This window comes from Pinus tabuliformis, chromosome 6, assembly GCF_031772625.1.
Source record: "Pinus tabuliformis cultivar Carrire ecotype Pingquan chromosome 6, CPIR1, whole genome shotgun sequence".
Classification (NCBI taxonomy): domain Eukaryota; kingdom Viridiplantae; phylum Streptophyta; class Pinopsida; order Pinales; family Pinaceae; genus Pinus; species Pinus tabuliformis.
The window spans coordinates 1,672,773,473-1,672,791,019 of NC_142292.1; the positions used below are offsets into that span (position 1 = coordinate 1,672,773,473).

General features: G+C 40.5%; 1 long non-coding RNA gene across 3 annotated transcripts in view; it reads left to right on the forward strand.

Moving 5' to 3' along the window:
• Positions 1–17,547, forward strand: part of LOC149265391 (uncharacterized) — a 161,668-nt gene that overhangs the window by 124,781 nt on the left and 19,340 nt on the right. For all 3 annotated transcript variants that reach the window (XR_016260054.1, XR_016260055.1, XR_016260056.1), the window contains 2 exons: positions 10,205–10,271; positions 10,395–10,462. This is a non-coding gene — a long non-coding RNA (uncharacterized LOC149265391). The remainder of the gene's footprint in view (positions 1–10,204; positions 10,272–10,394; positions 10,463–17,547) is intronic.

The following is a 17,547-nucleotide window of genomic DNA, read 5'->3' on the forward strand; positions in this document are numbered from 1 at the left end:
GGTATGATGTATTCCATTAACATGACAATTTCCGTGCCATAGACTAACCAGAAAGGTGTCTGTCCCATCAGTTTTTTGCACGTTGTCCTGTAAGCCTATAGCATGGCAGGTATGCGCAGGTCCCAGTCGTTTCACTGCGCATTGCACACCTTGGTTAGCGCAGTCTCCATTATTTTGTTGAATGCCTCTACTGTCCCATTAGCTTGTGGGTGGTACGATGCACTTTTCTGATGATACACTTGGAACTCTCTTGTGAGCACGTTAACTGTTTCATTCAAGAAATGCGTTCCGCAATCACTCATTAAGATTTTCGGACAACCAAATTGGGTCGACACGTTTTCGAACAAAAACTTCGCAGCCGTAGCGGCCGTGCAGTCTTTAACCGGTTGCGCTTCTGCGCATCGCGTCAGGTACTTCGTTGCGGTGATGATGTAGTGTGCGCCCGTCTTTCCCTAAGGTTTGATCGGTCCCACAAAGTCGATTGCCCATTTCTCAAACGACTGCAGGGTCATTTGTGGATTTAATGACATCTCGTCCCTCCGTGATGGTTTTCCAGTCCTTTGACATATATCGCAAGCTTTACAGTGCGCTTTCGAATCTTGGTGTAGGGTTGGCCACCATAGCCCCGCGTGAAGAATATTCTGTGCGGTCGCGCGTCCTGCATAGTGTCCTCCTGCAGCGCCCCCATGTGCTTCCGCGAGGATCTAACCTCGTTCAAATTCAGGTACGTATCTTTGCAATATCTCATCATTTCCCATTTTGTATAGGTGCCCCGCGATGACAAAAAAGTCCGTCGCGCGCACCACCAATTGCTTTTTCTGTTGGGCGGAGTATTCCTTCGGCGCAGTCCCTATTGTTAGAAAATGGATGATATCTTCGAAGTGTCCGTCTGCGACGCGCACTGCAAAGAGCTGTGCATCAGGTAGTCCTGCCAAATTTGTTGGTTCCTCACCCGTCTCAATTCGTGACAAGTGATCTAGTCCTGCGTTCAAGCGCTCCGGCTTGACTATGACCTCAAAATCATATTCTTGGAACAGTAAGAGCCATCTGCATATGCACCTCCCCAACACAGGCTTATTCACTAGGTATTTCAACGCGGAATGGTCGGTCTACATCTTGAAATGTCCTCCAAGTAAATAGTGTCGGTATTTCTAGAGCGCGTACACTATCGCTAATCCCTCGCGCTCGGTAGTGGAATAGTTCTTTTTTGCTTTGGACAATCTTCGACTTGCAAACGCGATTGGGTGATCCACGCCCTTCGCGCTTTCTTGTGTGAGTACGGCTCCCAACGCAATACACAATGCATCAACATGTGCATGAAATTCCACATCCCATTTTGGGAAGACCAGGATTGGAGCGGAGGCCAGTTTCCTCTTCAGGACATCCAAACTCTTCACACAATCATTATTCCAGCAGTATGTAACATCCTTTTTCAATAGCTTTTCCATCGGCGCTATTATTTGTGCATAACTCTTGATGAACTTCCTATAGTATCCGGTGTGTCCCAAGGTAGCGCGTAGTTGTTTAACACTTCGCGGTGCTTTCAAATTTAGAATAACGACAATCTTTGTAGGGTCCACCATCAGTCCTTGTTTGCAGACCACATGTCCCAACAGGTTTCCAAAGGGAACGAGGAATGTGCACTTCTTAAGGTTCAGCGCAATCTGGTGGCGGCGACAAGTATCCAGCATCAAGCATAAGCTTGCTATATGGTGCTTAACTAATCCAAAGACAATCCAATCATCCAGATAGACCTCCAAGAACTTGTGGATGTATTCTTTGAACGCAACCACAACGATGCGCGAAAAGATGGCTGGCGCATTCTTCAGTCCAAACGACATAACGGTGTATTGAAAACAACCCCATTCTGTTGTGAAGATTGTTTTGCTCCTGTCTTCTGACGTGATCTTGATCTGATGGTACCCTGAGAACCCATCCGTGAATGAGTATGCTTCCTGACCGCCAACATTCTCCAGTGCTTCATCTGTAAATGGTGTCGGGAATGAATCGTGTACACATGCATCGTTCAGCTTCCTGAGGTCCATGCATATTCTTATTTCGCCCTTCTGCTTTTTCTTTCGTATTACCATAGGACTCACTTAGTCGGATTCTTCTATTGGCTCAATAATTCCCGTTGTGAGCATTTTGTCTAATTCTTCGTGGACCTTTTCTTTATATTTCGGGTTCAAGTTGTACTGCTGCTGCTTAACGGGCTTCACGTCGGGTTTTAGGGTGATCTTCATCATCCCTAAGTCGCCAATGATCCCTTTTAAGTCCGTAATTTTGGTCGGGAACAAATCTTGGTATTCGCGGAGTAACTCAGTGACCTTATCCACCGTGGCATCATCTCATTAGTCCCCCAAGCGTTGCTTTCTTCGGCTCTGCCTCCATTCCAATATTTACCTGCTTCGTTTTTTTACAACGCGGTGATATCGGGATCCTCAATTAATGGTCCTTGAACGTCGCGACAACCTTCCGTTTCTGGAATGTTAATATTTCGTGGGTCTTCATCATCCTCCTCAATATTTCAATTGTAACACTCCAGTGCGCAATTCAGCTGTGTCGCCCATTCTGGTTGAAGCACTTCCATTTGCTCCTGGGGTATTTTGAAGATTATTGCTTTTACTGCTTGTAATGCATCATCAACATTATCCGACCAACGATCTTCAAACATGAAGGTTAGCAGGAATCCTTCGCGCAAGATATCCCATTCGCTCGTGCCATGGCGGAGCTCTGTCTCAGTGTACCAATTCATGGGTATAACATCTAGAGTATGACAGAACAAATGCACCCATTCAGGCTGTGGCTCTTCTGCGTAGGCCTTGGTCCATTTCGCGAGGTGTGTACGTGGATCATCGCGTCCGTCATACTTGTCAGCTAGCCATATCTGTGGTTTCCCAAATCGTAGGCGCATCATCCTTCTGCATCCGTGCCAATCCTCAAAACTTCCCTGATGTGTACCCCACCATCTTGCGGGCGTTGCGCGCAGTGCCCATTTCAGAGCATCGAACCGCTACTGTTCTGGTACTGCGCTTTCAAATTTGTTCAGGAATTCATCCACCGCTGTCAACCCGTCATATGTAGGCAGATCCCTTGCCTCTGTTATCACACGGCGCAGTGATCTAACCATCATGTTGCAATTAAGCATTGTTACTTCGTGCAGCCGATTCTTTTAGCACTCTATTTCTTCATCTAAATCTGAAGTGCAGGAGCTTTCACGCTCCCACGAAATCCTTCCATCTGCAGTCGGATTCACCCAATCCTGTTCTCGCGCAATTATCTTGTAGATGCAATCGAGATCGTCATCACTATCATCGTCGCGCACCGGTTCAGTGTATCGCACTCCTTCGGCTGGATCTAGCAGTACTACTACGCGTAGTGACTTTTTCTCAAAAATCATTTTGCGCTTCTTTAGGTTTATGACTTCGTTCATATCGGTGGCCCAGTCTATTCCTAGTAGCACGGAATAGGGATTTTTGTCGTCGACAATCTCTATTACTTCAAAATCCGCCTGCGTGCTCGCACCTTCAATATCCACCGTGACCCCTTGCAATCTTCCCATGGGCAAGATCTTTTGTTGGTTCGCCATTCACAACTGAATAGGAGACCATTGTAGCGTGGGTCTGCCCATGCGTTCCCATGTTTGTTTCGGCAGTACATTCACATTCGATCTGAGATCCAAGATTACTTGATCCATTTCATATTTGCCGATTTGCGTAGTCAACCTCATTTCCCTTCCTGTGCGCAATGCATGCTTTCCAAGTTTCCGGACCACGCGCGGTTCTCTTGACCTCGCACACCTAGTGATAAGTTCCTGTAGTCCTTTTACTGCCTTGTTGTCGCGTAGTAGTTTCATGCATGTCTCCAGAAAGGTAGTGAGCATTGAAGGATCCATCCCTGGTTCTAGTTGATCCTTACTACTTGAAGTGGAGGCCTCCGTGAAGCTCTTCTTAGCTTCCATGAATGTCTCCTTCGCGCGTTCTAAATCAAATTCGGGTTCCTTTGTAGGAGCCTTGCGAACCCACGCACTTTCTTCTGACTGTTTACCTTTATCATCGCCAGTGGTCATACTGCTCCTGAGCATCATGTTTACATTTGGGTCTTCTTCGCATGGTTCAGACCTCATCATCTGCAAATTCTGAGTCGGAGGGGGCTGGAGTACCCCTTTTTCGCACATCCTCGCTATCAACGAAGGGCAGTCTTCTACCTCATGATCAAACTAAGTATAATACAAACATGATGTCCTTGTCGGGTTTGTACAATCGCGGGAATAATGCCCTGGCCCTCTGCAATTGTAACAGATTAGTTGTCCGCGACCCCTTCCTGGTTCCATTCCACCTCGACCTCATCCATGCCCCTGAAATCTAGCGCGCGCCATTCCTGCATTTGGGTCGAGGGCTCGTGTTTCGGTCTGCACCCTGTAGGCAAGGGTTCGATCCATCATTAGTTCGTAGCTTCTGCAGGTGCGTTCATCATGGCCTACCGACCTGCAGAAATTTCAAAACAATTGCTGGGACGTCTGTGTATACTTCTGCAATAGATGACAATTATTCGTAGTGTGTTTTCCTCTTATTTGACAGATAGCGCACCATAGTGCAGACACCGTGCTGGGTCCTGCTTGCGCCTCAGGTCTTAGCAGTATCGACCCTCCTCCCGCCAAGTAATTTGCAAACACTGGACAATGGTCCTTGTCATGCCCTTGGCCTTTGCATTTTATGCACCATACCTTCTCGCGCACCTCTGGCTGAGGTGTTTTGTCTTGTTTCAAACTTTGCATCTCCAGACACAGATTTTGCAGTTGCGCGTGGATTTGTTGGACTCCTAGACCAGGGTCTTGTATAGGGGTCTCATGCAATCTTATTGCCATCTCCAAAGCTTCGTCCTGGGTGGAAAGTTTTTGCTATGACAACGCCGTCCTTAGATGCAGTGTTAGTGACGCTACAAACCATGCGCGGTGCTGTCCATCCGTCAAAGTCATATTGGCTTCGCAAATCATACTCTTCAGTCTTTGGTCCAGATCCCAGGGGGTCTGATCTCCTTAAACCCAATAATTGATTGTGTCTTCGACTTTGGCCTGCTGAATTCCTTGTTCAACGCGGTCTAGATTTTTGCGATTCCAGCGTTTGGATGATCATTAGAATGCTTGATGTACCATGTTAATGCGCAATCCTGTAACGTGCTAACCAGCGTAGTGTTTTTGATATTGTCATCCACGACTCCTTGTGCTTCCCATACTGCCCTTACTACGAACCAAAATTGGTCCGGATCTCCATTCCCTACTGCTCTGAATACTGGTAGTTTGATCGCACTCGCCATACTAAACTGTGGTGGTGGCGGAGGTGGGGTGGGTGGAGATGGAGGTGAGGGGGGTGAGATGAGTGGCGGTGTAGGTGGAGGTGGTAAGTGCGGAATTCACTGCCTTATCAAACTGACCGCGCTTCTCAGAGAAACTTTCGCAAGCTCTTCCTCGCTTTCCCGTGAGGGTGAAATTAAGGGACTGGTTTCTAATTCTTCACTACCTCCGCTTCTATAGATCTTCCCACTTCGCGTAGTCCCAAACATTAATTTACTCGCATAACCCGCTTTTCACACAATAACATCTTAATCCAAGTGTTCAAAGATTTGTTTATACTTACCTCGCGGTCCTTTGAGGAAGCGTCGCTCCGCCTCACTATAGCTGATGGTCGTATCTACTGCGAACTTAGTGATAAATCATCCTATAATTCGGTCAAGCCAATGGTCCACAACGCACGTGATCTTATCTCTTGATGCTTCTAGTCTGCGCACTAATTCCGGAGTCCACATGATTGGTTTGTCGAGCCTACACCTTCCTTGATTGTCTGCTAGTTTCGCGATCCACTCATACAGCTCAGAAGGAAAGGATGCAAAGAAAATTTTGTGGATTTCCGTACATAACTAGCGCTCCAACCACTATTCCTTAGATACTCGCAGATTCCTGTTTTCATGCGTCGCGAACTTGTGAGTCTTCTTGTCCAACCACTCTTCAATTTCTTTCTTCGTTGGATTCCAGTGACACGACATCAGACATCCCTTCTGTAGATGTTGGTCCTGGCAACGGAACCAGTTGTTGGCTTGTATGGGACTAACCCAGGTTCAGAGATGATTTAGCCAAACAAATTCTAGTACTATTGGCCCTTTCGGCAACAGTCCACGTTGCGCGGACTGAGGTCTCACCCGAAGTAGTATGGGAGGGAGTTAGAACCAGGTTTCCGCACCCTAGAGATGTCTGATGGTTTTTAGTGGTCCGTAGATTGACCTTGCGCACACGTCGCTACACGCACCTATCAGTACCTCACAGCTTGCAATGCTGCCTTTGTGCAGTCCTGTTCGAGGCGCGATCCGTGTTATTACCCAAGTCCTTACAGTTAATCCGATATTACCCGATTACTTAACTTATCTGTGTGAGCCCAATTATACTTAACAATGTTTAGTATTATAAGTGCGCGCGATAAACAAAACAGTATAAATGCATAGAAAATAATATAACAACAAATACACAGTATTTGGAATCAAACTTCTCTTTATTATTCCTCTTCTTGGGTTATAGACTCAACTTCGTCCTGCGCACTCAGCTGCAGGGGTCCGCGCACTCAGCTGCGGACTCTACTAGGCCTCTGCGCACTCAGTTGCAGAGCCTCTTCCTACTACTACGACCCAAGACACTTAGAATTCTTCTCTATCTACTACTAGATCATTTACATTAATCCATCTCCCATTTTCCTCTTTCTCTTTACAAATTAGAGCCTTGCTCTATTTATACAATCCCATGGTCCGCGGACCATGGGTAGGCCGACATGACATTACATTACATTACAAAACTTAGGGCGAACAACCCTATGACTCAACATACATTTCGCGCTCCGTGCCCGCAATTCGCGGAGTCTTACAACATATTTGACCAAAACGTGGGCTTTGAGTGCTAAAACATGTTGTGGGGGGATTCCATGCCCAACACCAACCATTCTTCTAGGAATTTTAGTTCTGCAGCAATATCTTTCATGTCAACATTTGAGTCATTTATTTGATGATCATTTTCCGTATCAACAACTTCTATTATTTTTTCATCTTCAACATTATAGGCTTCATTTCTTCATCATTAATGCACATAAAGTCAATATCAACAACATATGCTGCATTCACACACCAATTGTTAGATTTAAAAACATAAAATTTGACAAATGAATCCGTCTTCAGGTCTTCATGTTGGTCTTCTGAACAATGTGTAGCACCGTCTGTGGGAATTGAATCCACGCTCACATCATCATCTTTGTCACCAAGCAACGATCCTTGCTTTGGTTCACAGATATATATGTTTGTTTGGAGTTTCTCTGCTTCCAAAATTTTTAGTTTATGCTTCTGTCGTCTTTCCATTAATTGTTTAATTGACCATTTAACTGTTCTTTTTATTACCCATCCGTGTCTTTGTCTTTGTAACAACTCCATTAGCATGTCAATTCGTGCCTTTAATTCAACGATCTCTTTCTCTTCATCACCAATGCCAATTGCTATGGCATTATCGTGGCCTTTCTTTGGAATCTGTATCTTTATTTTCTTTTCCTTTTGTGAACTTCACCTTGTTCACTGTAAGCTACAATTGAATCACTTTACCAAGTTATCTCCTCTGAACTTGGTCAATGGTTGCTTTCACTTGAAACTTACTCTTGAGCACTTCTTGCTCCTTTTTGCTGCAAACAACAACCGCAACGTCTCTTCAAATTGTCCTTACAACACTTTGATCAAACTTTGGGTGTCGGGCTCCGCCGATCATGCACCCATTACAATCAATGACACCTTTGACTTGACTCTAAATTTCCTTTTGACTCCAGATTTTTACATCAATTCTGCATTAGTGGACCTTGGGTGTCAGTGCAACCGAAAATGCACCCTTTTACATTCAATACTTTTGAATCTCAAATTCACTTGTAACTTGACCCATTACATAAATAATCTCACAAATTTCCATGACTTTCTTTTATTATGTTTAATTTCTCTTCTAACTTTAACATAACTCTTTTTACAAACCACTTGAACCCCTCACTTTAACAAAGCTACTCATCACTTTTTAATAGTAACTAAGACCTTGAAAAATTCATATTACTTACTAAACCTTTCTAAACTCTCTTTAATGATATCTAGGTCCAAAAGACATCTCCTTGGAATATTCACCCCCTTAAAGCAAAATGACTTCACATTACAACTTCGCTTCCCTTAAATTCTAAAAATATATAAAAATTACTCCCAAAAATCTTATTATAACTCTCATACTCTTATTACTCCACACACGTCACTTTTCCCTTATCCCTCCATAAAACAATTAATGAAAAATGATAACTCATTCATTTTAAAATTTCGTTAAAAAATCAATTTAATGACTTTTGAAGTCACTTTATGAAAAGTGAATTGGCATTCCAAGGAAGGCACCATACATCATGTAATTCGTTGGAAAGATTCACACCACATTATTTAGCAGCTTAGGTTTTTCAGATTCTTAGAGTTGTCTAGATTCGCTCCAGCACATGTTCACTGCGAATGCTACTTACAAGTAGATTCTATGCATTCTCACCCAACCGCTTTGTCCACAAGCTGGAGTTTCTTGGTTAAAGCAGCAAATTTCCACACTATGAATTCCTTAACTTGATTCAGTGCTCGCTCCATCTTGTTGTCTCTAGTCTTATGCATCAAGTATAGCCACACAGTTCATTAAAGTGCTATCTCCTTGCGGGTTTTGTACTATTAATCGCGCCTATCTCTTTTACAATGATTTACCCCCCAACGATGTACCTTCCATGCTCAGTGCTCTGCTCAACGTTCACCAAACTTATGCACAAGTTCGATATCTTGGAAACACGCTTCAACAAACTTGCGTACAGGCTTCGATATCTTGGAAACACGCTTCAACGAACTTCACAAAAGCTTCGATAGCTTAGCAACACACCTCTAGACCAGTTGATGGACTAGTCAACACACCTCCTTTCTGCTCATATTCATCTTGGCACAACAGGTGGGGATATGTGTTGTGATCAATATCAATCGTCCTTACTCACCGATATCCACACCTTGCATTGTCCTCCATGTAGTAGGTCACATTCTTCTTTCACACGCTACAACAATTCTCACAAGCCCAACGCTTCTACTCTTAAGGTTTCAATTGAACCATCGGTCCGAATCTGCTCTAATACCAAAATTTGATGCATGTACAAACAACCATAGGGTCAAACACACAAAAAAAATATTGAAAGCAACAATAGGTATACATATAAATTCAGAAATAATTCTATAAAACATAAAATATTTACAAGAGAACTATAGGCCCAATGATTGGCTTCTCATTTCTCACACTTCTCATACACTTCTACTTACATACGTGCCTCATGGACTCACCTAGATTTCTACAAATGGATTAGAACCCAACTAGGTTCTAGATCCCTAAACTAACTCCCAAAATATCTCTCATGATCCCTAACATCTCTCATCTAATCTCTTATCCTTAGATAAGAGCTAACTAATCCATAATCCTCTCAAGCCTTCCAAAATACTCTCGAATTTTCTCTTATTTACAAGAATTATCATTCTCCCCTACAACTATTAGAAAAAATACATTAATTAATTAAATCCTAACTTTACAAACTAACTCCTCTAATAAACAATTGACCTAGGTTAGATGCACCTGCATCACCAAATCAAACTTCTAAAGCACTGTCACATGTGCAGGTGAAAGGGAAGTTAGGAGCTGGTTAGATAACACTACTTTCAGCATTTGGCTTTGTAAAAACACATGTTATTGTATGGTTGTATTTGTACACCTCCTCTCCTATAAAACGAGGTTATCTAGCTCATTTTTACTTGTTGGAAAATAAAGAGAACTTGTCTACAATTCATTTTTGGTACTTTCGCACAAAAATTTCACAATTTATATGTGAGATCAAATGGTTATTGGTGCCTTAAATGTAGTCAAGGTTTTGGTAAATGGTGAAGATGCCCAAAGGATAAGAATTTCCTCTCTATCTTTTGGCATTTTAAAAATTTCTTTAGATAATTTTTTTATTTGTATTTAAGAGGAATATTGCTGTAGATTTTGTCTTATTACTTCAAGATTATCTAGAGAAAGCTTTGATTAACATAGGTTATTCTTTTCAGTTAGATATAACCCTCTTACGGAGTTGAAAGTTGTTCGTGATCTCAGGTTGATGCCTCTCTCAACTGTAAGTGGGAGAGAACTACTTCACATAAACAAGAAAGCCTACACAAGGGTAAGGAGGAGTTCATGGCTCAATGGTAGGCCAGTCTCACCTACTTCTTCAACTATTTTAATCCTTAATTTTCATTTAAATTTTTAACAGTTTTTTAATTTCTCGAAGTTCAACTTTTTCTAGAACATGCTCCACCTAAGACTCTCACCAGCCATGCCATCCCCTTCTCGGGTTACCACATTGATCCTCAGGTATGTAGCTCCACCAATGCTTGATATAATATACAACTTGTGGTTGTACCATGGAAAGTGCAATTCAAGTTTGAAATGAGTTTGAAAGAGAATAATAGACTTTCGGTGCATAAATCAGTAAGGTTGGCTTGTAAAATCCTGCCTATCGAAATGCTTTTGTGTGGCATGTATTCCAGAGATGCGAACAATTGCAGATCTCACTTAACCTAAAGAAATGTATATTATGCTCGTCGTTTGGGACAGTACTAGACCACCTGTTGGAGCGCCAAACCCAATTTGCTAAGTAAACCATGGAAACCATCCATTTAGTAACAAAGATGTAGAGTGCTGGACCTTACAACCCCATATAATATAGGGGTGATTGGTTGAAGGTTCGAACCAAAAAAAAAAGAATTGCCTCGTGATTGGTCCTAGTTAAATTCGTAAAATTGAATCCTAAATCTAACTTGGTTTAAAATCAATCTAATGTTTGACTTTTTTTTTTTTAAATTTAATATAGATCGATTCTTTATCTGGTTGTTTGGGGTTTAGGTTTCACAATTCAATTATATACACTTGCTGGCACTTGGAATTTTTATTTAACTCAACTATAAATTTGCAATAATGGATCTGAACTCTAAATGCAAATATGAAATTTGTGGTAAAGTCCAAATTTATTTTCACATTCTGCCCTTAACTCGATGATCAAATCATTTTAGTTCATACATATGTTCTAATTGATATAAATCAGTGCTCTGAGTTTCGAAATACTATACCAAGGCACTGGTCAAGGGTTGGTTTCAATTCTGCAAAATTTCTAGGTCGATTTCTGTTATTTCATTCAAAAACACCTAACTAAATCGCACATAATTTAAGCAAATCTGTTGAATCTTGTGGATGAGTATTGAATTCTAATAAATCTTTACTCAGCCTTTGTTGCATACTTTGTCATAAGACGTATTCAAGGTGAATCGATTTCCATTTTTAGCTAATCCTATCTTCACATGACACATTTGACTACGGCATCGGTCAGGTTTTGAATTCTGGTGGCGCATCTAAACCCTGATACAAACTCTGATGATGGTATTACATAAAAGGGGAAAATCTATGGGCTTTTTCTTACTGCTGTAAATTTGAGAATATCCTCACTTTGAAGTGCTTATTAACTTGACCGAATATCTGGTAATGATGCGATAGTAGTTGATGTTTATTGAAATACAAATGCACTTGACTTGATGTTGATGTCAATGCATAACGTTCACTAAATATAAATCTATTGTCATGATGCAATATTAGTTGATGTTTATTGAAATACAAATGCACTTGACATTCTGCCCTTAACTCGATGATCAAATCATTTTAGTTCATACATATGTTCTAATTGATATAAATCAGTGCTCTGAGTTTCGAAAGACTATACCAAGGCACTGGTCAAGGGTTGGTTTCAATTCTGCAAAATTTCTAGGTCGATTTCTGTTATTTCATTCAAAACTAAGTTGCAGGAAACGTGCCCTAGGGGTCCGTTTCCGGCCGGAAACGAAACGGAAACGCGTTTCCGCGTACCGTACGGCCTGGAAACGCGTTTCCGGCCGTACAGGCACGTTTCCCGAAATGGAAACGTGCCCGTACGGCCGGAAACGCGTTTCCAGGCCGTACGGGCCCCGTTTCCCCAAAAAAATGACTTGTTTTTAATTTTTTTTTTTTTTTCTAATTAGTTTTTAAATTTTTTTAGGGTTTCTAAGCTGTTCTAGAAGCTGTTTCTAGGGTTTCTAAGCTGTTCTAGAAATTTTTTTAGGGTTTCTAAGTTGTTCTAGAAGCTGTTTTAGGGTTTCTAAGCTGTGACTTGTCTCTATATATATATATATTATTATATATATTCGCGTTTCCCCGTTTCCAAAATTTGGGGAGGTCGCGTTTCGTTTCGCTTCCCCGTTTCGTTTCGCTTCCACGTTTCCCCGTTTTGTGCAACTTAGATTCAAAAACACCTAAATAAATCGCACATAATTTAAGCAAATCTGTTGAATCTTGTGGATGAGTATTGAATTCTAATAAATCTTTACTCGGCCTTTGTTGCATACTTTGTCATAAGACGTATTCAAGGTGAATCGATTTCCATTTTTAGCTAATCCTATCTTCACATGACACATTTGACTACGGCATCGGTCAGGTTTTGAATTCTGGTGGCGCATCTAAACCCTGATACAAACTCTGATGATGGTATTACATAAAAGGGGAAAATCTATGGGCTTTTTCTTACTGCTGTAAATTTGAGAATATCCTCACTTTGAAGTGCTTATTAACTTGACCGAATATCTGGTAATGATGCGATATTAGTTGATGTTTATTGAAATACAAATGCACTTGACTTGATGTTGATGTCAATGCATAACATTCACTAAATATAAATCTATTGTCATGATGCAATATTAGTTGATGTTTATTGAAATACAAATGCACTTGATATTCTGCCCTTAACTCGATGATCAAATCATTTTAGTTCATACATATGTTCTAATTGATATAAATCAGTGCTCTGAGTTTCGAAAGACTATACCAAGGCACTGGTCAAGGGTTGGTTTCAATTCTGCAAAATTTCTAGGTCGATTTCTGTTATTTCATTCAAAAACACCTAACTAAATCGCACATAATTTAAGCAAATCTGTTGAATCTTGTGGATGAGTATTGAATTCTAATAAATCTTTACTCAGCCTTTGTTGCATACTTTGTCATAAGACGTATTCAAGGTGAATCGATTTCCATTTTTAGCTAATCCTATCTTCACATGACACATTTGACTATGGCATCGGTCAGGTTTTGAATTCTGGTGGCGCATCTAAACCCTGATACAAACTCTGATGATGGTATTACATAAAAGGGGAAAATCTATGGGCTTTTTCTTACTGCTGTAAATTTGAGAATATCCTCACTTTGAAGTGCTTATTAACTTGACCGAATATCTGGTAATGATGCGATAGTAGTTGATGTTTATTGAAATACAAATGCACTTGACTTGATGTTGATGTCAATGCATAACGTTCACTAAATATAAATCTATTGTCATGATGCGATATTAGTTGATGTTTATTGAAATACAAATGCACTTGACATTCTGCCCTTAACTCGATGATCAAATCATTTTAGTTCATACATATGTTCTAATTGATATAAATCAGTGCTCTGAGTTTCGAAAGACTATACCAAGGCACTGGTCAAGGGTTGGTTTCAATTCTGCAAAATTTCTAGGTCGATTTCTGTTATTTCATTCAAAAACACCTAACTAAATCACACATAATTTAAGCAAATCTGTTGAATCTTGTGGATGAGTATTGAATTCTAATAAATCTCTACTCGGCCTTTGTTGCATACTTTGTCATAAGACGTATTCAAGGTGAATCGATTTCCATTTTTAGCTAATCCTATCTTCACATGACACATTTGACTACGGCATCGGTCAGGTTTTGAATTCTGGTGGCGCATCTAAACCCTGATACAAACTCTGATGATGGTATTACATAAAAGGGGAAAATCTATGGGCTTTTTCTTACTGCTGTAAATTTGAGAATATCCTCACTTTGAAGTGCTTATTAACTTGACCGAATATCTGGTAATGATGCGATAGTAGTTGATGTTTATTGAAATACAAATGCACTTGACTTGATGTTGATGTCAATGCATAACATTCACTAAATATAAATCTATTGTCATGATGCGATATTAGTTGATGTTTATTGAAATACAAATGCACTTGACATTCTGCCCTTAACTCGATGATCAAATCATTTTAGTTCATACATATGTTCTAATTGATATAAATCAGTGCTCTGAGTTTCGAAAGACTATACCAAGGCACTGGTCAAGGGTTGGTTTCAATTCTGCAAAATTTCTAGGTCGATTTCTGTTATTTCATTCAAAAACACCTAACTAAATCGCACATAATTTCAGCAAATCTGTTGAATCTTGTGGATGAGTATTGAATTCTAATAAATCTTTACTCAGCCTTTGTTGCATACTTTGTCATAAGACGTATTCAAGGTGAATCGATTTCCATTTTTAGCTAATCCTATCTTCACATGACACATTTGACTACGGCATCGGTCAGGTTTTGAATTCTGGTGGCGCATCTAAACCCTGATACAAACTCTGATGATGGTATTACATAAAAGGGGAAAATCTATGGGCTTTTTCTTACTGCTGTAAATTTGAGAATATCCTCACTTTGAAGTGCTTATTAACTTGACTGAATATCTGGTAATGATGCGATAGTAGTTGATGTTTATTGAAATACAAATGCACTTGACTTGATGTTGATGTCAATGCATAACGTTCACTAAATATAAATCTATTATCATGATGCGATATTAATTGATGTTTATTGAAATACAAATTCACTTGACATGATGTTGATGTCAATGCATAACGTTCACTAACTATAAATCTATTGTCACGCTCAATGTTTTATTTTTTGGGTCTCTGGAATTTATTTACTGTCTACATACAAGTATGGGATAGCCTCTTCATTGATTTCACTTATGGTATGGGGAACTTTAAGATTCATAAACATTAAAATTTTCACATCGGTTGATAACATTGAAGTGATTTCGGCACTATTTCAAACATTTTGAGGGGTATATTTGGTATTGGAACAAACACTGACTAGCGAATATAATGCACAAAAGCTCACTAGAGTTTCACAATTTTAGAACTAGCTAGATCCATCTAATTCTGGATCTATCATGCACCGAGAGGGATCAAATCTACTTTACATTACATTTTACATTGGTAGAATTAAAAAAATTACAGAACTAACTAAATTATAACTTTATTTTAAATTATTATTATTATTAATTATAAAATAGTATATATATACACACTATTTCTTATTTTTTGTGTCTCTAGAATTTATTTACTGTCTACATACAAGTATAGGATAATCTTTTCATTGATTTCACTTATGGTATGGGGAACTTTAGGATTCATAAACATTAAAATTTGCATATCAGTTGATAACATTGAAGTGATTTTGGCACTATCTCAAACATTTTCAGGGGTTTATTTGGTATTGGAACAAACACTCTGTTAGCACCTAAATCTGCCCTAGGCTGAAGGAAAGCAAAATTCAGGGTAACCACAAACCACGCTCAGTCTAGTAGCTAGCCCTACCAGAACAGGAGAGGGTTCTCTCCGAGTCACGCTCAGTGAATGGATGATCGAAACGGTCTGAGATGACTTACAACGAAATATTTATCTTAGGCTAGTAAGTGAATATGGATACAAGAAACAATTTTTATGAATGACTGAGTTTTTGGGATGGTATGGGACCAACGGACAACAATGAACAGAGAATTTAATACAAAGGAACGGATTACTTCGTGGGGCAAGGCAGGCTGAAAGTATAGCAATTTAGTTTGAAATAACGCGGAATGGAGGAATTGCTTAGGAGGGTGAAAAGGGCATATGTACATGAATCCTTTTCAACAGAAGAAGAACACTGAACATGAAATTTTCCCACAGGCAAAGCAATAAAAATGAATTCTACCTTATCTAACTTAGAAAATTTCACTGGAAATGAATATGAAATGAACTGTGAAACATTACGAAATACATATGAAACATAAGAGACACATTTGCTACATTCACAACCACATGAATCTCATGAAACAGAGCCGCTACCTTTCATTAATCCTCTGTCAAAATATACAATGCAGAACTGAGTTTCTCTCCCACAGTGTCCCAGAAATTACAAGCCAACCAACCATTTGCAAATAGTTTGCATACAATATATAGAATGTGCCATGAAGAGATAGAACGCCCAAGGGTTGGGGAGTTACTCGAATCATTACAAAATGGAAGTGGAAAGGCAACCATTAGCTACAGATGCAGCGTTACAAACATGACAAATGGCTTGGGTGACCGTTTGCCTTCCTTTGCCACTTGGATAGAAGCCAATTTGGAGTGAAAATACTTTAAATGTCGCCTTAGGTGCCAAAAAACTGAAATGTAGATGAGCGGGCCCATTTGGAGAAGTCGTGAATCGAAATTTCGTGAAACGGAGGTAAAATTGGGCTTTTTTCCTATATGCGCCGCCCCACTTTCTATATGCGCCGCACCACTTTGGAGCCTGTTTTGAGGCACTTGCTGGAGTCCAAATTGTGCCCAAGTGTGCTTGTTGGAAAGCCTGGCCTGTTTACTTTCCAACCCAAGTGGAATTTCTGAATTTGGTGCTCATTTGCCCCTCCAAATCTTCATTCTCCCAAGACTGCTTCCTGTGTGTCAAAATAGGGGCAGAGAGGTCATTTTTTGGGTGTTTTTGACCTCCTGGAGACTCAGATCTTGCCCAAATTTCTTGTCCAAGCACCAGTAGTCGTGATTTTTCATGCTGAATCCAAAAATGCAAACCATTCTTCATTTGGAGCTCCCAATTTTTAGCGCCGCGCCACAGGGAGAAAAAACCTGTGTTTTGACCAAAAAATTACCATGTGACCAAAATTGCCCCAAATTTCTTGAAATTTGGGCTGGAGGTTCTCTATGAAGTGCTATGTTGTGCCAAAGAAGCTTCAGCCAAGATTCGAAGCCGATCTTGCTCTTTTGCCTCTTTTGCCTCTTTTGTTGCTTTGCTCAATTTTGCCTTCAAGCTCTTTATCCGGGCCCTTGCACTCATGTTTCGTGCCCTGTAATGGAAAGCCATGTGTCTCAGTAAGGCATGGTCCTTGTCGGCCTTGTCCAGCAGCCTCTCCAAGTGCATGTTAACGCTCTCGAGATGGGCCTCCCAGTCCTCATTGATCTCTTGCTCCAATGATGTGAGCTCAACTCTTCTCCTTTGTGCAGCTTGGCGATGCTCACGAATGTTTTGTAGCTCCATAATCGCCTGCTGATCCTCAAGCTGCTTGTTTCTCTACTCCAGGTATTTCATGTTCCACTTAGCCCTCTCCAAGTCAAGGGATAAGGCCTCAATCACTGATTGCTGCTCCTGGATGATCTCTCTAAGCTCTGCATTTGTAGGTTTTGTATCTGTCTCATCATCATGAAGGAGAACGAATTCTATCTCTCGTTCACCTGATGGCTCACCTGAAGGCCCCTCATCATGCATGGGCTCCTTACCTCTATCC